Source organism: Cibotium barometz, chromosome 40, assembly GCF_041138505.1.
Source record: "Cibotium barometz isolate CiBa-2024 chromosome 40, ASM4113850v1, whole genome shotgun sequence".
Taxonomy (NCBI): Eukaryota; Viridiplantae; Streptophyta; class Polypodiopsida; order Cyatheales; family Cibotiaceae; genus Cibotium; species Cibotium barometz.
In genome coordinates, this window is record NC_141085.1 from 27,653,123 (window position 1) to 27,676,017 (window position 22,895).

Here is a 22,895-nt window from a genome sequence, read left to right on the forward strand (position 1 = left end):
ACCCAACAAGATTTGATTATGTAATAGCGTATTCATTCATAGCGCTTTTATGTAATAGTGTATCTATTTATAGCACTTGTATGTAATAGTGTATTTATTTAGGTTTGCTTTGATTATGTAATAACAATGTATTTATTCATAGAACTTGTACGTTAGTGATCCAACGGGAGATTCAAGTTTGTTTTGCGGTTTAGAAACATTAATAACATTATTGTGATAAACCCTTCTCTACTTATTTCAACTTTTCATGGGGATACTTCCTTTTATAATCTTTGCAAAAACCATTCTACACTATTTGCACCAATGATCCACCCTTCATTGCATGGGGATACTTCCTTTGATAATCTTTTGCAAAGACCATTCTACACTATTTGCACCAATGCTCCACCCTTCGTTGCATCACCACCAAGGGAAAAAATTGATAATCAAGATCCTTAATATTAAGAGCATAGGGGGTCTTTGATGGTAACAAATGGACGACTTCTGTATTTGTACAATTTCTCAACTTCATTAATCTAGATATACTCTTGGTTGTAACCCATGATTCTTTGAGATTATTGATTTTGCATCATATTTGCTTTGATGGCAAGTAAGGCTTGCCCTTCTTTTAACCATTTGGCTTGTTGCTTAGGAATAAGTGGTTTGGTCTCTCTTCCTTTGATAATATACTAATTTAATCCTACAGAATGATCACTTGCACATGGTTCTAAACTTATCTTGCAAGATATTTAGGTTGGCCAATGACTATAAGATCACAAATCCATTTGGAAAGACTCCAAATGGTTGTTGACTATGCATCAATTGATATGAAGTCCCAAAATTAAGTGACAACTACTTGCCCACTATTCCACAAGAGAAAATGGCTTGAATCAATTGTTGGAAAATATTGTAAATTGACCATGTAGTTGGTTATGGAAGACTTCCTTCTTGCTTGTACATGTCTAATACTAATATCAACCACTAAAGAGGTTTAAAAATTGACCAATGCTTGCTAAACTTAATGCTTAGCCTCTTCTACTTTATGAGAATTTGGATCATCTTGAAGAGTTATATTGAGCTTCCATATTTATGGTGCTAAACTAAGTAGACTTGTCATAGCTTTACTAGTGGTGGCCACCACTTAACTAACAACAATTGTATATTTGAATGCCCTAGTCTAAAGGATTAGGGCTAGAGTGTAAAAACTGCACACAAATGGCACTAATGTGTTAAGTGCAAGATTGTGCTTATGTATAAGGAGTAAACTATAAATGAAAAGAAAATAATGAAGCAATAATATTTTATGATATGGAAAGGTGTCGGAGAATGTCTACACAAAAGATCTATAGCCAGCACAAAAACTCTAATCTACATGATCATCATGCTTGTATAGGGCTCTCAAGAGTCATGTGACTGCTTTCTTAACTCTTGCAATTTATCCACTTGCTAATTAGTCCATACTTTGAAAGTGATAATAACATAGGCAGATCTCAAGCTTAAGAGTGTTTTCGATTAGTTTCTTAACAACTTCCTACATGACATCCTTAATCTAGTGATGAGATCTTTCCAAATATATATTGCCATTAAATGAGGAAGATATGTAGTAATATTAGAATCACAAAATTTATTTGTATGTTTCACATGTTCTCCTTATTCAACCCTATTTTTTTCATGAAAAATAGACTTCTATTAAGTATGGAAAAAATATATAAAAGGGAGATTTCAAATCAATCAAGGGGAAATCTCAACCAATCAGGTACCTTGTGCTGCCAAACAAGGTCCCATATGAGTGAGTAAAAGGACAACCCCACTCTCTCTCTCAAACCCTCAAAGAGCTAGAGTAGATATGCAAGATCATAACAATCAAAAGGTAAAGCACTTCGTAATCTACACTTCATTAGATGACCCCATTCATGTCAACTTTTGGAACTTGAGCTATTTGATTTGTACAGAATGATCTAGAGAACATAATTATGTACAAAACGAGGAGTATAGTGAAACTTACAATGATTTTTGCCATCCCATCTAACCATGTGAATGGCATTGAAACATGATGATTACCACCTAGAGAAACACCAATTGACATACCAAATATTACAAGTTCACATGTTAGAAATAACCATGCACATGTTAAGGATAATATGAGATGGTGTTGACATGGGTGATAACCATAATGGGGTGAGTACATATTTCACAAAAGAAGGGTGTTCTACATGCCTTCAAAATGCCAAAATAATTTTAATTTTGGGAAATTGTATGCACTTTTATGGGGAAGTGGATGCTTCCTAAAGTGCCCCAGGTGCATAGGGAAGGTGGATGCTTTCTAGTGTCTTGCTCCTGTTGTGTGTGGAACCCATCAATGTGGTGATATGCCAGCTTTCCAACTGTTTGAGGAGAAGAATTTTATGAAGATCATTTGATAAGAGTATTGGGCTCCACCCCTTATAACCTTGAAGGTTGCGCATGCACAAGTCTGAAATGGGTAGTGAAGCTCAGATATAGATGGCTACTAACATTGTCCATCCATGCACCGTCTCCCGGCAAGATCATGTCACATTGGTGATAGTGTGGAAAGAGCTTGAGTGTAAGGGGATACCCCACTTGGCCACTAGTTTGGCCTCTCTCAAGTGTTTTGGAAGAAAGTTGCAAATTCTTACAAATTTTCTTGGTACTTGGGATGCTTGTATGGCATAATAAACGAGAAAACACAATAAATTTTATAAATAAAAAATAATGATGCTATGGGTGGTTAAGAAAGGCTTTTGGTGGGAAGTGGCATGTCACAATCGTGAGGCCCATTGGTCCCATTCCAGTTTACAGAAGAAAAGCTTTGAACCAGCTAATTACTGTAAGATTCTGACACACATATTGCCACCATGCTGAAGATTTCCTGTGGGTGCAATGGATCTGTGGTGTTGTTTGATTGTGCATTTTAGTTGTTGGGCTCCATTAAAAGGTCTCAAAAAAGGCTTCTCTTTGTAGGCATTTCTCTCTCCACGCTTATGTGCAAGCTTGCTGCTTTTTGCCTAGATCTATACGCTCAGGTGAATCAGAAGCACTGTGGAGACTGCTATCCATCACTGTGCATCGAAATTCCCTGCTTTAATAGCGCTTGATCGGGGCTTCTGAAGGCATTTTGCATAGCCCAATGGCAGTTTCAATGGCTGCAAGGAAAATCTATTTCCCAAACTAGGGCTTGGGTATAATCCATTTTCCAAATCAGGGTTTGGAGACAACCCATTTTTGCAGATCCACAATGCTGGTCCAGCAGGAGCGTACAAAGCCCCATGAAGATCCCAACTTGAAGGGTGAGGATGAAGAAGAAGAGGATGATGCAGCCGCAGCTCTGCTGCCATCTGCACAGAAGGGCATTGGCATGTGGGATAAATTAACAGACCATTTTCCTAAGGTAGCTATCATTGGGCTCCTTTGCTTAAGTGCTTTCATTTTGATTATTGTAAGAAACCGTGGCGAAACGGGGGCCATCTTGTGTATTGAGTCGCAGCTCTCCAAAGAAGTTGAGGGCATCCCTTACCCATCTGTAAACTTCAGAAATGTGAAGAGAATTGTGGAAAACTGGGATGTTTTCTAATGTGCATTCAGAGAATTGGATTGTGATAGCAGTTTCTGCCCCCCCACAGAAGAGCTACATGCCCTAGCCAAGCTGCAGGGATGGCAAACTCTGGCGGTGGGCGGCCTTGGAGACTCCCCTCGATTGGAATGTGAGTGGTATCATATACCTATCCCCCCAGCAACAATCTGCGTTTCCTTACAGAATAGTGGCCCACCTTCCAAACAGCTCCTTTGTCCGGAAGAGTGTGGGTTACCTCTTCGCCATTCAGCATGGTGCCAAGAGGATCTATGATGCAGATGAGAATGCATCTGTGCTTGGAGATGACCTCAGTAAGGCCTTTGATCTGGAACTGAATGGTGCCAACAGCCGAAGAGAGCCACTTTTACAGTACCTCTCAGTCCAGAATCGGACTTGTGTGAACCCCTTACATCCATTTTGGACAGCGTACTGTGTGGCCACGGGGTCTTCCTCTGTCCTTGGTAGGCAAAATCGACCCTGAGTTCTCCTATGGGCAGGTTTTCAGTGGGAGGCAGTTCATTCAACAAGGGCTTGCAATGGGTTTACCTGATGTTGACTCCATATTCTACCGCACCAGGAATCTGGGATCAAACCATTTGTCATAATGTTTGATAGCCATGCTCCTCCAGTTGCCCTTCCCCAGGGCACAATGGCACCTATTAATAGTTTAAATACACTTTTCCACTCCACAGCATTTTGGGCTCTCATGCTCCCAGTTTCAGTGAGCACAATGGCATCCGACATATTGAGAGGCTATTGGGCCCAACGACTTCTTTGGGAAATTGGTGGGCATCTCACCATCCACCCGCCATCTGTACACAGGATAGACAGAATGTCACCCCCTTCTTATGCAGACGAGAAAGATGTGCATAAAAATGTCGGTAGACTGACGGAGTTTTGGTTTCGTGGAGATCTAGAAAATCAAGCCTTTTCCAAAAGGCATTGCATTTGAGTCATTCCATGGCAGAGGCAGGGTTTTGGACAGCACAAGATGTTATATACACAGCTGCGTGGCTTCAGGATCTTGTTTCTGTGAGCTATGTACAACCCAGGGTACTTTCTCTTGAACTTGATAGAGGCATCACACTATTACATCGTGAAGATCATAAGGGACTTCACCCCTGTAAAGCTCCCTTCTGTTCACTTGGGTGTTGAAGAGGCAACCTCTATGGGCTCAGAGGTAGAGAATTTAATCAAGTGGAGGAAATTCTATGGAAATATAGTACTGATATTGGAATGCTCGTGGCCTCTCAATCATACAGCACTTGCCTGGAAGATGCTGTATGGTCGGATGTTCAAGAGTGTGATTATGCTCTCTGAGTATAGTGACGATGAGTATGGAGTGGAGGCAAGCGATGGGCAACAAAGTTACAAGTAAGTGTTCCAATCCAGTGGTTACTAGAATTAAACATCAAACCTCTTGCGTAAGAAAGGCTCGCCACTTGGCATAAGAGTTTCACACCATCGATTTGCAGGTCATTGCCAGCTATTTTTGAGAGATTTCCAAACGCCGAAGGTTTCTTGTTCTTGAAAGATGATGTCATTTTGAATTACTGGACGTTGCTTGCGGCCGATAAGAACAGGCTTTGGAACCTGCATAAGGTCAGTTTCACATCATCTAGCCGGTTTGCTTGAAGACATGAAGCTTGTTGTTTTCTTTACTGTTGCCCTTTCTTCAAAGAACACATTGTACTCCATAAGAATTGGGAGTTGAGGATGTGTAAAATAGGCTTAAAAGAGTGAAACTTTGTATGTATGCAAGATTAAAATAATGCTATTTCAAACAATTGATGGTTTTCCTTTTGAGTTTTCATGTTTCATGTAATCTAGCCTGGGTTAATTAGTCATTGAGGGTGTAGTGCCTCTGCCTGCTTCTTATGCTACATACGAGCAATTATGCAAGTATATCTTCATACAAAAATGATGATTGAAAGATAATACTAGTGACCAGCTATGTGTGGATCTCTTGTCCTTAAGTACTTCTCGGTGATGAGACCCTTGATAAAGGCAGAAATGGCAATATAGCCTTCAACTTTTGCAAAAGAAATCTGGATGTCACATCCCTCAAGGATATGAGGGAAGTGTGTGTGGCTAGTAGCAAAATCTGGGAATTTAAAAAATGAATGCATGGATGCCTTGTCCTTTGCATGTTGTCCTGTACCTTTTTGCATCCCTACAGAGCATGCCTTGCATATCCTCTCTGACTCAGATCGGCCATGCCATTGCTCCATCTCACATCTTAACGACGGGAGCCTAGCCTGATGGCAACAATTTTGTGGATTGCGCACTGTACCACTGACTTTATCAAGTAGTGGGGCCCTCTACAATCTCTTTCAGCAAAGGAGAGTTCGTGTGAGGGGCTTTTGTGTGGTATAATGGTGGTACTTTGATCATTTTGCCTTTCCCATGTAGTCAAACTACACATTCCTGCCTTCTACGATTTGACATTTTTTATGCCTAGATATTTCAAGGTGTCCACCTCTTCCACTAGTTCCTACCAGCATTAGTTTTGTTGTTTGTATGTCGACCACACAGTCCAACCTGTACAAAAAACTGTTCTAGGACAGCCATCAATTTCTGTCCATCCTCCATGCAGTGAGTCGTGAGAACCACATCAGCATAAATAAAAAGAATGACTTCTGGCCCAATGCATGGCTCGGGTATACCTCTTGCCTCTAGCAGAGTCAGCACCATGGCTTTGAGTCTAAAAAGCCCAAATAGATGAGTGAGAACACTAATACAATGCTGAGCATCTCTGAGCTTTGCTTTCCATGAGCACCTGGTGTAATTCACCCAGAACACTCTTGGGCACTTCATGTAAATAGTCAACTCTTCAACACTTAATTTAATTGGAATAGCACAAGACAAGGTGCAAAACTGGAAAAGTAAAGTTTCTCTAGGTGGAGTCGAGCAGGCATAGAAATATGCGCACAGGGGGCTGAAGTCGCGCGCCCCCCCCCCCCCCCCCCCCCCCCCCCCCCCCGGCGGCCGCGCGGAAAAGAGACTTCTATTAAGTATGAAAAAGTTTACAAGAAGGGAGATTTCAGATTAAGCAGGGGGAAATCTCAACCAATCTGGTCAGCAAGGTCCCATATGAGAGATAGTGAAAAAGATGCCATGATCCCCTCCCGGGCCGTTGCGGAAAAGAGACTTCTATTATGTATGAAAAAGTTTACAAGAAGGGAGATTTCAGATTAAGCAGGGGGGAAATCTCAACCAATCTGGTGCCTTGTGTTGCCAGCAAGGTCCCATATGAGAGAGAGTGAAAAAGATGCCATGATCCCATTCTCTCATGGACTGGTCACGATTTCTCTTTGCAGCCTTCAAAGATCCCTGAATCTTGGCCCAGTTGTTTTGGGCAGGCAGGGTGTTGGCTATGGAAAGGTTCTTGCTTCACGTTTTGCCTGCAGGAGCTAGTCGACTTCCTGCTCAGGGAAAGAGAGAAACGTGAGATGATTAGGCCATGCACCAACCAAGGGACACTTGGCAGCCCACCCCACACACTTGCATGCTTGCCCTAAGGGTGTGTGGATGCCAAGGCTAGGTGCCCACACCTCCCTCTACACACATGAGAAAGGCACCCTCTATAAGTTGGGCCACCCCGGGCACTATTGAATTGGGCCCCTGGGCACTCTTATAAGTTGGACCTCTTAGTTCTAATGCTAACGTGAAGTTACAAAGTTATAATAAGTTTTAATGCTAACATGAACTTGTAAAGTTGTAAAACTTTACATTGAAATAAAACAAGTGTTTAGGCATCATTTACCACTTGTTCACATGCCAGAAACCACTTTAGAAGACAAGGCACATGCATGGTTCGCAGGTGGGCGTCCCTTGCCCGTGAACTGAAGATTCGCTAGAGGTTGATGAGCTAGAGGAGATTCTCTAGCCTACGCAGATTGTTTTTCACAAGGAGAGAGAGCACCTGGTGGCAGTTCAAAAACTACTTCCCTATCGACACAACGTGGCTTGATGAGAATTTCTTCACTGACTACCTGCAGCTCCTTCGGGCTTATCTTGAGGCTTCTCAATTGAGGTCAACTGTTTAGAAGGCGCGCGCGCGGGGGGGCGGGGGGGGTATCTTCACCATTTGGCCACCCAAGTGGTCCTCTTTAGTCTCATGTTGCTTTATGGGAAGCAAGGCATCCTTCGTGTTGCCCATATTGAGGCTAGTGTGTGGGTTCGAGTGCCGAGGATCCTTGACTCGTGCTTTCCGATGAGCTAGATTTGTGCTCGAAAAATGCCTCCATTTTACAAGTTCCATGAAAGGGAGATTTTCCATGGCAAAGTTTTGCACGTGCACACATGTTTGCTTGCTTGCTTGCTTGAAACTATTTTCATGTGAACTATTTTCGTGTGAACTGTTTTCTTGTGACTGCATGCTACCCCATATCCTTGTGCAGCAATGGTAACATTAAGGTCCCGAACATACGCAATGGCTGTCCGCACTTGTGCAACAATGGCAACGTTAAGGTCCCGAACATACATATCAGCTTCAAATATTTCATCATTCGTGCAGAGGATGGGTGGCAAGAGCACTCTGCCGTATACAATCTCAAACGTGGCCTTTCTTGTGGATGCATGCACTGTGTTATTGTAGGCAAACCCTACAAGCAGTAAATATTTCTCCCATGCGGTCTTTAGATCCTGCAATAGAACACTTGAGAAGATCTAACATGGATGAATTTGCAGCCTCACTTTAGCCATCCGTTTTCGGGTGATATGCCGATAAAAAGTCAAACTTTGTGTCCAAGTGGCTCTCCCTCCAAAAGAGACTCCTAGTCTTGGGTTCTCTATCTCCCACAAAGGACTTCGGTATACATGATGCTTGAACACTTGTGCAAGAAAGAGTTTCACTATATTCTCAAGTTTAATGGTCTTCTTGCTTGGCAAGAAGTATGCGTGCTTGCTAAACTTGTCCACAATGACCCATATAGTATCATTCCCTTGTTGGGTTCTTGGTAAGTCCATGATGAAGTCCATAGCAATGCTTTCCCATGGCTGCGAGGGAATAGGTAATGGCTGAAGCAACCTTGGAGCCATACATTCCTGTACATATGCCTCCATATCCTTGTGCATGCTTGGCCAAAAAGTACTGCTCAACTAGTCGTAGGCAAGATGCCTCTATGACCTGCGTAAGGAGGAGCATGCCACTCATCGATAACTTTTTGCCTCATGTAAGACACAACATAGGCAATTATCCTTCATGAGATATCCCTCTTTGATGACATAAGAGGCATGTGCATGACCAGCCATTAAATCATCACGTAAACTGCCAAAATTAGCATCCATATGGTACATATCATGCATGGCAGACAAGTCTCCATGGCTGCAACTGAAATTGCAGCCACGTATGTTATCAAATCCCCATGGATTTCCTCGTAGAGCAATCCTGAAACATGACTCGAAACCTGCAAAACAAAGCCAAACAATGTGAAGGGGGTGCAGGCCTGACTCACCACCCAACCATGACAGTCGTGGCTTTGCCCACAAGTCTTGGCTGTCCCCATTGACCCACAAGCTGAGCTAATTAGCAAGACGCACCGACCAATCTCCACTCTATGACGTCCCATACCGCCACGGAGCTACCCTCGCGGGCCTTGAGACTGCTACCGGCCTCGGTTGCATAAAGCAAGTGCACTTCTACACTAGATCCAAGCTCTTGACCATAGAGCTCTCGCAAAGACTCGCGAAACTCTATGACCTGTTAGAAGTCATCTCCTGTCTAGTTTTATACACCAGGGCCTTTGTTGTGGGTGTGCCCGCCCTTATGAGGTGTTTTCCCATTTTTCCCCACTCTCCGTATTTTTCCCCTATTTTTTCCATTTTTCTGAGGCTTAGGAGGGCTGCCAGGTGATGCCAGGAGCACTCTGAAGCTGGCCGACTGAATCTACATCAGTCGTGGGCTGTCAGAGTGCTGGCCGACTTGTTCTGACTAGTCGTAGGCATCTGTAGCTGGCCGACTGCTATTTTCAGCAGTCGTGGACATTTTTCTCAGTCGTGGGCTTTCTTTATGCTGGCCGATTGCCCTTCCAGGGAGGTATATATAGGTCCTCAGCCCCCATACCTTATTTGTATCATATCTCGGGATCTTCTTGTGTATATACAGCAGAGTTACACGCCTACATCTGTCTCTCTCTTGTGCTGTTTTTCTGCCTGCGTTTTTGCTCTTGTGTTCCCAGATTTGGTCATCATCTCCGCTGCATATTCTGACATGGTATCAGAGCCTAGGCTCTAGATAGGTCTTGGGATTTGTGTGAGCAAGAGGGGGACTATTTTGTGGTTGATTGGTGGACTGTTTTGGGCTGATCGGGAAGAGGAGAAGCAAGAGGAAGGCGGGCTGATTTGCTGGACAGCCACTTGCAAGTATCAGTTCTTCTTTGTTCCCACCCACCCACCCTTTTCAGAGTACATCCCCGCTATGGCAGATCTGTTTGAGATGGCTGAGAGACATGTGAAGATCCCGACACTCCCCACGTTCCCGGTGGACCGTCAGTTGGACGGGAGTAACTATGGCATATGGAAGGTGATGATGGAATCCGTTCTGGAGTCTTACGACCTCGCCGATTTCGTCATTGTTGGGGTTCCACGGCCGGAAGTAGAGGAAGGGGAGTTACCGTCAACCCGAAAGGACCGGGAGGCCCAGACGCAGATGTGGGATCGCGTCAACGCCAGGGTCCGTTCGTTTATTTTCCTCAATTGCACACCGCAGGTAATCAATCATGTAAAGCACATGACGCTGGCCAGAGGTATATGGCAGCATTTGGCCTCACTTTACAACAGGGTATCGCCCATGAAGAGGATTTCCTTGGAAGTACAGATGCGGGTTATGAGCCCTGCAAAGTCGTCGACGATGCGGGAGCATATTAACAAGCTGCAGGCTCTTCAGCAGGAAGTTCTTCAGGCTGGGAAGGAGATATCGTCAGAGGACATGGCCATCACGTTGCTGTCACATTTGCCCTCTTCGTACTCAGCATTTTACTCGTCGTTGATTACCAGTGGCAGGCTCAGCACCATCACGTGGGAGGAGCTTGTGCCATGGTCCTGGACCAGGAGGAACGATTCACGAACCCTCCTCAGGGTGGAGGTTCGGAGGCCTTAACTGGCCAACGGTCGAAAGGCCGTAACACGGGCAAGGGGAAGGCTTCGTCAGAGAAGTCTTCTGAGAAGATGTCCGTTAGTGACCGCGAGAAACTGAAGGCAGAGAGGACTTGTAATGATTGTGGCGAGAAAGGCCACTACTGGAGGCAGTGTCCCAAGCGGAAGACCGAGAAGGGTGAAGACTCCTCAGCAATCATGAAGACTCCGGCTTTTGTGCACCTGGAGGTGATGGACACCGACGTTTCATTTTCTTCAGGCAGGGAGGAGATTGGAGGACTCTCCGCAACAGATACTCGATAGTGGTGCTTCCAGGCACATGACTCCTTCCCGTTCCGGTTTACAGGATCTCTGCAGGCTTTCTGGTCATATTCTTACTGGGGATACGTCCACTATCCCAGTTCACAGTGAGGGCAGGATGGAGATAGTTCCCGATGGCAGAGGGGGGAAGCATTCCTCCCAGGTGTTGTATGTTCCGGCACTTGGTTTTCATCTGTTGTCAGTGCATCAGGTTTGCAAGACTGGCGTACGGGTGGAGTTTGATGAGCATTTTGTTGCTCTCCGGGACAAAGCAACAGGCCAAGTGGTTTGGGAAGGTGGAGTGGAGAATGGAGTCTACAGGCTTTCAGCACTCTCTCTCCCAGGTCCTCAAGATTGTGATGAGTGGCAGTGTGGTAATAGCTACTCAGGTGTGGATACGCTGTAGGTGCGGGCTTTCCGGGACCAGATGGTGGATAGCTTACCGGTAGATGGCAGCAGTTGGCAAGAACTTTCCAGTACTGAGGTTGGTAGTTCTTGTGTTCGTGAGTCAGAGGAAGCTGAACAGGTCACTTATGCTCTGATGTCTCGTCGTGTTCGGGACATAGAACCTCCAGTAGATGAGGATGTTCTTTCCACGGGGACCTTTCGGAAAGCCAGGCAGGTGACAGATGATTACTTGCAGAAGGAGGTGGTTTCTCCCAGGCTTTGTGGTTCCGGATTCAGAGGGGGTGGTTGACAGGTTTCATCAGGTTTCCAGGACTTGTTTGTGCACCGTAACAGGTGTTGATCCTTGTGAGCAGTGTGATGTCTCTGTGATTCAGAAGCTGTATGGTTCATGGATCTGGTTGATGGACACCGGATTGGACGGGAGCTTCCTGATGAGGCAGTTGAGCTCTTGGTTGCAGATGTCTCTTTGGGAGGAAGGATTGCGTTTCCTGTGGTTTCTGTGACATGCGAAGGATCATGGACTCTTGTACACAGGTGGGGGATTGCTGGATGGAGTCCGACTCCGCGGTTGGAGTGACTCGGTTTGGGGAGGAGATCCGGACACGAGGAGATCTACTTATGGCCCAGGAGCAGTTTTACGGAGCAGGAGGTTACATTGCAGGTTTGGGCTTCCACTGGAGGAACCCATGGTCATCCCGAGGCACTTTGTTCGTGAACAGATCGTTGCTGATGACATCTTGCTGGAGTTCTGTTCGACGGAGGATAGTACGGTGGACCTCTTCACAAAGTCGCTCTCAGGATTTGCTCAGGCGGCACCCCAGCTCCCAGTGGTTGGTCACACAGCCAGGAGCTGAGAGGGGGTGTTAGAAGTCATCTCCTGTCTAGTTTTATACACCAGGGCCTTTGTTGTGGGTGTGCCCGCCCTTATGAGGTGTTTTCCCATTTTTCCCCACTCTCAGTATTTTTCCCCTATTTTTTTCCATTTTTCTGAGGCTTGGGAGGGCTGCCAGGTGATGCCAGGAGCACTCTGAAGCTGGCCGACTGGATCTACATCAGTCGTGGGCTGTCAGAGTGCTGGCCGACTTGTTCTGACTAGTCGTAGGCATCTGTAGCTGGCCGACTGCTATTTTCAGCAGTCGTGGACATTTTTCTCAGTCGTGGGCTTTCTTTATGCTGGCCGATTGCCCTTCCAGGGAGGTATATATAGGTCCTCAGCCCCCATACCTTATTTGTATCATATCTCGGGATCTTCTTGTGTATATACAGCAGAGTTACACGCCTACATCTGTCTCTCTCTTGTGCTGTTTTTCTGCCTGCGTTTTTGCTCTTGTGTTCCCAGATTTGGTCATCATCTCCGCTGCATATTCTGACATGACCAACTGACTGACCTTGGCCACTCTTTTATAGGCTCTTGGCCGGTCATCGGGTGTCCACACTTGGACATCCGCCCATCAGGGCGTCCCCGCCCGTTAGTCCAGCTCGCCAATCAGCCTACCTAGCTCCAAGCTACCCCAAGCCTCAGTCTTGTCTGCGTGTTGCACACAGTAGATACACTTTGTGTACATGACATACTCCCCTTCCTTTAAGAGCTCACGCCTGAGCTCAGTAAAAACCCAAGGTAATCCCTTTGAAGGGTAGTCAATGTCTCCCATGTAACGTCCTCAACACGATCCTTCCACTTGATCTTGTATTCTATGAGTAGCGTATGCCGCAAATGTCTTTCACGAAATCCAAGAATCTTTTCTGGTTTCGTATGGCACAAATGTCATATCCTCGACATCTATGATTTCTTGAGAAGCAACTAACTGGTCTGCTCCACCCAGTACTTCCTTAAGTCTACTGACATGAAATACAGGATGAACTTCACATGAGAAGGCAAATCCAATTCATATGTAACTGAACCAATCCGGCGTGTAACCTGAAATGGTCCGCAGTATCTAGGTGATAATTTCGGAGATCGTCCTGTCTGTAAAGTCTTGGAATCTTTCGGAACTCGTAAATACACCATCGTTCCTTGAGATAACTCTCTTGGTGAACGATGTCTATTAGAATAAAATCCATCTCTGTCTTGAGTACTTCTAATAGATTCCTTCGCAACTTGTAACATTTCTTGCATGTCTTGCAAAAAAGTACGCGTTGCATCATGCTGAAGTCCTGACAATCCCATGGTAATAGGTGATCTGGGTTGAAATCCGCACATAAGCATAAAAGGACTAAAACCTGTACTCGTATGCTTAGTACTGTTGTATGCATAACATAGGAAGATAATCTTCCCATGAACCTTATCTTTTGGAGACATATGCACGAAGCATCAAAGTCTGATTCACCCTTTCAGTTTGGCCATCAGATTGAGGATGATTTGAGGAACTCAAATTCAAAGTTGTTTCTAACTTCTAAAAAACAAGCCTCCAAAAGTCACTTGTAAACTTAGAGTCCCTATCACTGACTATGTCCTGCGGTAAATCGTACAGTCTAAACAATTGCTTGATAAATTGCCTTGCTAATTGCGTAGCTGTAACAGTCTTCTGTGTAGGTAAAAACCTAGCCATCTTTGTCAAGCGGTCCACCACAACCCAAATGGAATAGTGGCCTTGACGTGTTCTTGGTAATCCGGTAATAAAATCCATGGAAATACTTTTCCACTTATTACCTGGGATTTGCAAAGGTTGCAACATTCTAGCATGTCTAAGCGTTCAACTTTATTTGCTTGACAAATCTGACATTGAGGACATAATCTTCTACATACCCTTTCATCTTTGGCCAATAGAAAGTGTGTTTCACTAAAGCTAATGTCGTGTGTATCCCAGGGTGTCTAGCAGAAGGGGCATTGTGACACTCCTTAAGAAGCTTGGATCTAATGTCCGAGACTTGTGGTACACAAATTTTATCATTATGGAACAGTAAACCATTCCGAATCATCCACTGGCCACCTGCAGCCTGAATGGTAGGTTGCTCAGTCATCGAGTCTTGGTCAATCAATGAGCTCCCGTCCTGGATCCTTTGCCAATATGGACCAAAATAACTATTAGTCCTTTAAAGCCCTCTCAATGACTGAAATAAGTCAGTGGAAAACTCGGTGAATGACAAAGTATTCATCTCTCTGATCCGACTAAGCGCATCTGCTACACTATTCATGGAACCCTTTCGATATCGTATTTCAAAATCAAGATCTTGCATTAACTCTGCCCATCTAGCTTTTCGTCCTCTCAAATCATCCGCATCACACACATACTTGATTGACTGATGATTAGTCAATACCACAAACCTGGAGCCATATAAATAATGCCTCCAAACCTTGAGAGCATAAATAACAGCATAAAGCTCCTTCTCAAGGGTTGGTCAACGAGATTGAGTGTCGTCTAGCTTTCGACTCTCGAAAGCAATAGGTCTACCATCTTGGAATAGAGTAGCCCTATTGCATAGTCACTTGCATCAGTCTCAAGAACATAAGGCCGACTAGGATCGGGTAGTGCTAAGATAGGGGCTTCCTTGGCTTTATCTTTCAAAAGTTTGAAGGCCATATCCAAATCATTATTCCAAAGGATAGGCTGATTCGACTTACGTCCACGACCTTTCAACAAGTTGGTCATTGGTAGTGTGAGCTGAGAGTACTCCCGCACAGATTTCCGAAGAAAAACAACAAAACCGAGAAAAGAATGAAGTTGTCTCACCGTCTGCAGTATCGGCCAAGCCAAAACTTTCTGGACTCGGTCATAGTCAATGCTTAAGCCGTCTCTTGTGATCTTGTGTCCCAAGTAAATAATTTCTGTTATAAAAAACTCACTTACTTAATTTAGCATACAATCGATTCTGTCATAAAATAGTCAAGATAATCGTGAGGTGTCTAACATGATTCTCAAGAGTATGACTATATACTAAAATATCGTCCAAGAACACAACCACGAACTTCCCCAAATGTTTACGAAAAAGATCGTTCATCATTTGCTGGAAAGTGGCTGGAGCATTGGTCAATCCAGAAGGTAATACGAGAAACTCGTAATGGCCATACCTAGTTCGAAAGGCGGTTCTTTTGATGTGCCTTTCATGAATACATATCTGGTGATAGCCAGTACGTAAATCGATCTTTGTGAAATACTTCGCTCTGACTAAACGGTCAATCAGGTCATCTGATCTAGGGAGAGGATAGCGGTTCTTGATTGTCACTTTGTTCAGTCTCTTGTAATCGACACACATTTGCAAGGTGTTGTCCTTCTTTCTCCTAAGTAACACAGGCGCACCCCAAGGTGATTTACTTGGACGGATCTGGTCCATCCTTAAATAATCCGCGAGTTGTTTAGCCAACTCATCTTCTTCAACCTGGCTCATCCTGTAAGGCGGAATGCTAATAGGTTGAGCACCAGGACCTAGATCAATATGATGATCCACTGCTCTTTCGGGTGGTAAGCCCGATGGCAGCTCCTTAGGAAATACATCTTGAAATGAGTCAAGTAAATTCTGTAATTCTTTGCTTTCAAACACACTTAATTCATTGGCATTCATAGGAGGTATGAGAAATGAAGAAAGTGGAATCAAGACACAGTGGAAAGCAATATACAAAGAAGAATCCAATATATTTCCAAAATCAATGGTATTTATAAGAGGTCCTTGAGAGGGATGTATACAATCACCTAGGATACAATACTGGGTGTTCCTATGTGGGAAAGAAAAAGTATGACTAGACCAATCTATCTGGACCTTAAAAGTCTTAAACCACTCAATCCCTAATAGCAAGTCTACATGCTCTAGATGCATAACATAGCACTCCATAATATCTCTGTAGTCCTGAATCTGGATCGGTAGCTTCTCCACCTTTCGATCCCACACTTTTCGACCCACAGGTAGGCGTACCTCGTAGGTATGATCTCTAGGCGTCGTGTCTAGACCCAATTTCTGCACAAGTTTGTAATTAACAAAGTTGTGTGAGCTTCCAGGGTCCAAAAGAATGTGGATTCTATGGCCCATCACTTCTCCATAAACTCGGAGAAGATCAAAAACTTTAGAGTTGAACAAACAATCAGAACATGAACTAGGGCGAGAAAGTACAGTGATTGAAGATGAAGAGGATTTAGGAACCTCAGGTGTAGCATCTGTGGTGGACTTGGAGCAGGACAATTGGGATCATGGAGGGGTGATGCAGTCGGCTGGTTCCAGAAGGCTGTTGGCTGACTCCAGTGGGAGAAGGGAGTGAAGTGCATTATCAAGGGCGACTGGACCAGTTCAAGGCGGCTGAACTAGATCAGAGGCGGCTGGTCCAGATCAGTATAACGCAAGGTTGTATGGTTTTTTCTCCACGACTGCTGGCCGAGCAGTCGGCCAGTTTCCCATGGATTCCAAGGGCTATAAATAGGCCCACTTGCTCATTGTTTTAATCATTCATTCCATTAGGGAATGGGTCAAGATCTAGGACAGGATTTTGGTGTATTCCACCTTTTCAAGAAGGCAGCCTAGGGCTGCAGACAAGTACCTTTTGTTACCATAGAATATACTGAATTTTCCAGCACTTCTCTCTTTCTCTACTCTCTCTCTATATCTGCGTTTTTGCATCAGATGGTTTCCAAGAGTGTTTAGGGCTGAAAGAAGACTCCCAGAGCTTCCGCATGTTACATCGCGCCGGAGGGGGGGGGTTGGATGTTGCCATTTGGCTACCCAAGTGGTCCTCCCTAGTCTCGTGTTGCTTTACGGGAGGCCAAGCATCCTTTGTGCCGCTCGTGTTGAGGCCAGTGTTGTATGAAACATTTAACAAAGTGCCCGAGATTCCTGACTCGTGCTTTCCGGTGAGCAAGGCTCAAAAAATGCCTTTGTTTTTTTACAAGTTCCATGAAAGGGAGATTCTCCATGGCAAAGTTGCACGTGCACACATGTTTGCATGCTTGAAACTATTTTCACGCGAATTATTTTCGTGTAACTGCTTGTTATGTGTGAAGTAATCCTCATCGACCCACTTTGTGTTGATAGGTAGGTAGTTTTTGAACTTCACAAGGTATCTTTTGGAAAGCTTGCCATTGGCTAGCTCTCTCTCTCGTGTAAAACAATGTGACTAGGTTGGAGAATCTCTTCTAGCGCATCAACCTTTGGCAGATCTTCCATGACAGGCTCAATTTGGCCCCAATTACTTCCGCAATAGACTCACATGAAAAGCATTGTGAATCCGCCAATGATCAGGTAATTCCAACCTTAAAGCAACCTCATTGATATGCTTGATCACTCGAAAGGGCCCATAGTATTTGGTAGAGATTTTAGGACATGCTTCCTCCTTGTCTTGCTTTTTCAAATTTCAGCAATACCCAAAATGTTGTCCTTGATGTCCAGTTCCCTTCTATGCTCGTTGGCATTTTGTTTATGCTTATCTTGCAAACGTGCAATGGTGCACTTGTGATCGGTTGCAAATTTCTCATCCTTACTGTGTGGAGGATGGGTGGCAAGATCACTCTGCCATATACCATCTCAAACGGGGCCTTTCGCTTGGATGCATGCACCGTGTTATTGTAGGCCAACTCTACAAGCGGTAGATACTTTTCTCATGAAGTCTTTTGATATGCAACAGAACACTTGAGAAGATCTTACATGGGTTGTGTTGGGGGGTTCTAACCCACAACTGACCGCTTGAGCAGCTGGAGCTCCTCCCGTTCATACTTGCCGTCCAATGCCCCCCCCCCCCCCCCCCCCCAATCCCTGTGGGCAACCCCCTCTTGCAGTTGCCATCGCTTCGGCCCTCTTGTCCTCTGTATGCAGCCCCCCCGCCTTTGCCACCCCTTCCCTGCTGCCTCTTGCCTTCCCCTCTTTTGCTGCCTCCCTCCTTCCCCTCTCTCGCTGCCTTCTGCCTTCCCCTCCTTCACCGCCTCCCTCCTTAGTGCCACCGCCTTCCCTTGTGGCGCGCCGCTTGAGCCCTCCCTCTCCTTTGGCCGCCCTGGCCTTTGTCCCCCCTTGTGGTGCCCGCCCTCCACCATCTGCATGTCCACCCCACCTTCTTATGTGCCTCTTCCGTATCCTTCTGATGCTAGCCTTTTCATCTTGCTCCTTCCTTCCGCTGCCCTCCCCAACCCTCCCCTCTTCCCTGGATAGGTGCTTTCATCTTTCGGGCAATCTCCATTTAGGCAAGTTTCGGCAACTTCTAGTCTTCAAACCTCCAGGAGGACTCCATGGTAGTTGCTCCGTCATCCCCGACCGAGGCCACTGTCCCTTGCCTTTGTTTCTCGGAAGTGGATCTCTAGCTCCTCTCTTCAACAGTTGCATCTTTGGAGGCCTCCACCTTGGTTTGCAATGGGTAGCCGCCCGGTGCATGGACAACTCAGGGATCTGTTACAGGCAAGCCTTCTTGGTGTGCTTGGTAAGGTCACTGATATTCATCCCTTGGAGTGTGGCTACTACCGGTGTCACATGCGGAAGCTTTGGGAGTCTTCTTTCAGCCCTAACCACCGTCTTGGAACAACCTGATGCAAAACGCAAGCAAGAGAGATGGAGAGAAGAGAGAGAGAGATAGCTGAGTATTCAGTATATTCTATAGTACAAAAAGGTGTACAGTTCTTGGCCAGCCAAAGGCTGCCTGCAACAGGTGGTAAAACACCTAATCAAACCCTAGTCTATGACCCTACTTCCTAGTGGAGTGAGTGCGTGTTACAATGATCAAGTGTGCCTTAAATAGGCCTTGGGAAGTCCTCATGGACTGGTCGAGCTGTTGTCGTCCAGGTCCTGGACGAACTATTTCCAATATTGTTGCAATCGATAGGAGAATATTCCCTTCTTGCGCTGGGTGGCGAACAGCCTGTCCTCCACAAGTCCTTCCCTGTCCTCACAAGCAGCACGTGATCTTGCATCTGGTGCAAAAGATTGAGAATGGCCATTCCCTATGACTATAGAGTGACATGGGACGGGAATGGGAACGGGAAGATGCTGCCATCCCCAACATTCCCGAGTCTAAAAATGCCCATTCCCTGCGACTATGATCTGGCTGCCCTTACGCTCTCAAGTCACATATACCCAAATATGTGAACGGTACCCTGTCTTCTCCCCTCGTCCATAAACTGGCTGGCCTGCTGATACATTTGCTGCTTTGGATGGCCGCCTATTGTGTGCTGTCCTGTAGCCTGAAGAGGGCTGCATTTTTGTTGAATCTGGCTGTCCTTATGCTCCCAAGCCGCTACCCAAATATGTGAACACTACCTTGTCTTCCCTCCTTGTCCACAAACTGGCCTGCCTTTTGATGCGTTAGCCGTTGTGAATGGCCGCCTACTGTGTGCAATCTTGTAGCCTGAATAGGGCTGCATTTTTTCTGAATCTGGCTGCCCTTGTGCTCTCAAGCCCAATATACCCAAACATGTAATGCTACCCTGTCTACCCCCTTCGTCCACAAACTGGCCAACCCTCTGATGTGTTTGCTGTGGATAGCCGGCTACTGTGCTGTCCTGCAGCCTGAATAGGGCTGTGTTTTTGCTGAATCTGGCTGCCCTTATGCTCTCAACCCAAATATGTAAAGGCTACCCTATTTGCCCCCCTCGCCCACAAACTGGTCAGCCTTCTAATGCATTTGATGCTGTGGATGGTGCCTAATGTGTTCTGTCCTGTAGCCTGAGTAGGGCTGCGTTTTTACTGAATTTGGCTGCCCTTATGCTCTCCCAAATCAGGCCTGTGCATGCCCACCACTAGATCCCCCCTGATACGCCTTCTTCCACCCTTGTCTGGCTGCGTTTGAAGCACCAACATATTGCCTTGCTTGCTTGCTCTGTCTGCCCTCTGCTTAGTGGGTTTGGCCATCTTTTTTGCCCTTTGGCTGAGTGCCCCTTGCACACACAAGCTATCTGGTACAGAATTTGCAAAACGCAGTCTTGATGGAAAAAAATTGCTAATTTGAGTGAAAACGCTGATGATGATGGGGTTCTTCATGTATCCACGCCCTTATGATTGCAGCCTTTCTGCTGTCAAAACTTGGACGCTCCAATACCAATGTGACATGGGTGCTTATGGAAGCGTGCTTATGAATTACTAACATGAAGAATATGCAATGCTAAATAGAGATACTCAATGGCAGCACTCATTGCACCTGAGTTCTCAATGACTCAATGGTGTGACTGATTGATCAATGAATGAATATGACTAAGGCCTAGAGTCCTATTTATTGTGTCTAATGTTGGTGAGTTGGCTACCAACTCTACCAACCCTAATAATAATGTCCAATTAAGTGTGTTCACACAACAACCCAATAACTTTGTTCACACTTGGCTGCTCATTGGGCCCTTGGACCGTATTACAATGATCTGGCACAATAATCTAGTCTTCAGCACTTTTTTGTCATTGACTCATTTGAGTCCGTCCATGTATTCTGCTTCCTTAAGGCTTAGTCCTGATTCTTGAGTCATGACTCATTTTGTATCTACTTAATTATTAATATGACTCAAAAGCTTACACTTTAGTGTAAATTTGTGCTCATTTTGATGTACTTCCAAAGTAGAATAAGTGTAGAGTAGAAAAATTTAAAAAAAAAAGTATTTTTTGAGTGCCGTTCCCTCCCCTGTCCCCGTTACTTATGGCCGTCCCCCGTCCCGTCCCCATCCCCATCCCCGTCCCCCGTCACCCCCGTCCCTTGTGACTATGGTTGTAGCCCTTCGCATTGAGGAGGGTTGGGTGGGCAGGGAAGCGACAAACCATGAAAGAACCCAAATAGTGACTTTTCTTGACTTGAGCAGGGGTGGGTGGGGCAGGGAAGAAACAATACCAGATAGAACCCAAATAGTGACTTTTTCTGATTTGAGGAGGGGTGGGTGGGATTGGCAGATTCTCAAGCGTGACCATCATGATGGGGTTGGCATTTGGGGTGGAACCAGTTTCCAACCTCCACCCATTTGGAGGTCTCCCCAACTTCCTCCTTTGTGGCCTTTATTTCCTTCCGGACCCCTGGCTCTTGACACAACTTGGCATTCTCTTCCTTGAACTCAAGTTTCATTTTCAAGGCGTCCTTGATTGATGCTTTGTCCTTCTTCCTTCATGGTTGTGATCTTGGCCTTGAGGCCCTCAATTTCGACCTTAGAGTAGTCCTCCTAGTAGGACAATCTCTTGGAAAGCCATGATTCCCTCAAGAGCAAGTGGTGCCATTTCATTGTTGTTGGGCAGAGCATAAAATAGCCGAAACATCAAATGATTAGCATCTTTCGTGTGTAAAATGGTTAGAGCTCCTTATATGGAAAACTGTCACAAACCCATTTCCCATTGACATTTGGCCTAACGCTTGTCCTTTCTAAGCTGGGATTTTGGGGTCCCTTAATTACATGGAAATTTTCATTTCACAGCTAAGATATTTTAACAAATTGTCACTCAAATTGGGGAAAAATATACAGTCAAATTTTAAAAAATTCTCTCCTTTTAAAAATTATTTGCTGGGCTTTGCATTGTTTTTTTTGGGAAGCAAGCAGATATATGAGTTATTTTTTGTGCGCCATTTCACAAAAGAGTGGTGACTTTATAGACTAAAGAATGAACTGTTCTTTTTATTATCAGATCACCAACTCATGGAAGCAGGTGAACTACTACAAGGAGGGTTCTGCTTGGTATCATAAGAGCAACGTCAAAAAGGGTGTACAAGCCATGGTGAACATGCTACCCTCTCATTACAAAGCTACCTACAGAGCAAATATGGACAAGAATCACTACGCCGTCTGCAGATCGAATGTGTTTTACATCCCTCATCGTTATGTTGGGGATTTCACTACTCTTACATTTTTAGGTGTCAAGGCCAAGCTTCGGCATGAGGTGGCTGTTCCTCTCTTTCTCCTTGCAATGGACTACAAACATGAGTTTGATGGAGAAGCCTTCAGTGATGTTGTATACAAGCCAAATGATGGGGAGAGTGCAGCTGAGTTTTACTCAACACGGGCACATGCCTTGTATCCATGGTACGCAAAAAATGAGCTCGAACTTCAGAGAGTCATCAAGGCCATGGGTGCAGGGGATCCTCTTCTGTTGAAATTTGTGCAGTAAACTTGTCATTGGAGAGATTAAGGAGCCTCAATTGAGTGTCAAGTCCATATGAGTCTTGCAGTAAGATATGTATGCACTTGTAATATTTTAACTCCTGAAGTTATTAGATTTTTTGCTCTCTTGAGCAAATCAATTCTTTACAATTAGGCAAATGGGCACTTACATATTGAACAGGGGTCGTAACACAATTGCATTCTTAACCTTTATTTAAGTCACCTTCACAACTGAAAATGTCCGGTTGGTGCTACATTACCAGCAGGGGTCTTCACCCAACTGTACATTTAACCTTGTTTTGAATGCAAATTTTAAGAACTCGGAAAAATTCGATATTTTTAGCTGCTAGAATCTTTGCTCTCTTGAGCAAATCAATGGGGAAAATGGGCACTTGCAAATTGCTACATCATCCGCAGGAGTCTTAACCTAATCGCATTCTTAACCTTTACATCACCAGCAGGGGTCTTAACCTTTCAATCCTTAAAATATCCGCCCTTGCAAGGTGCTACATTTTCAACAGAGGTCTTCACCCAAAAGTACTCTTGACCTCTTTCTC

The 22,895-nt window shown here is 45.0% G+C and overlaps 1 pseudogene across 1 annotated transcript; it reads left to right on the top strand.

Moving 5' to 3' along the window:
* The first annotated feature begins 3,100 nt into the window (after positions 1 to 3,100).
* LOC147615375 (putative glycosyltransferase STELLO2) lies at positions 3,101 to 22,681 on the top strand (annotated as a pseudogene). The gene is made up of 3 exons (XR_015262843.1): positions 3,101 to 4,945; positions 5,047 to 5,173; positions 21,866 to 22,681. The product of XR_015262843.1 is annotated as a putative glycosyltransferase STELLO2 (transcript).
* Positions 22,682 to 22,895: the final 214 nt, after the last annotated feature.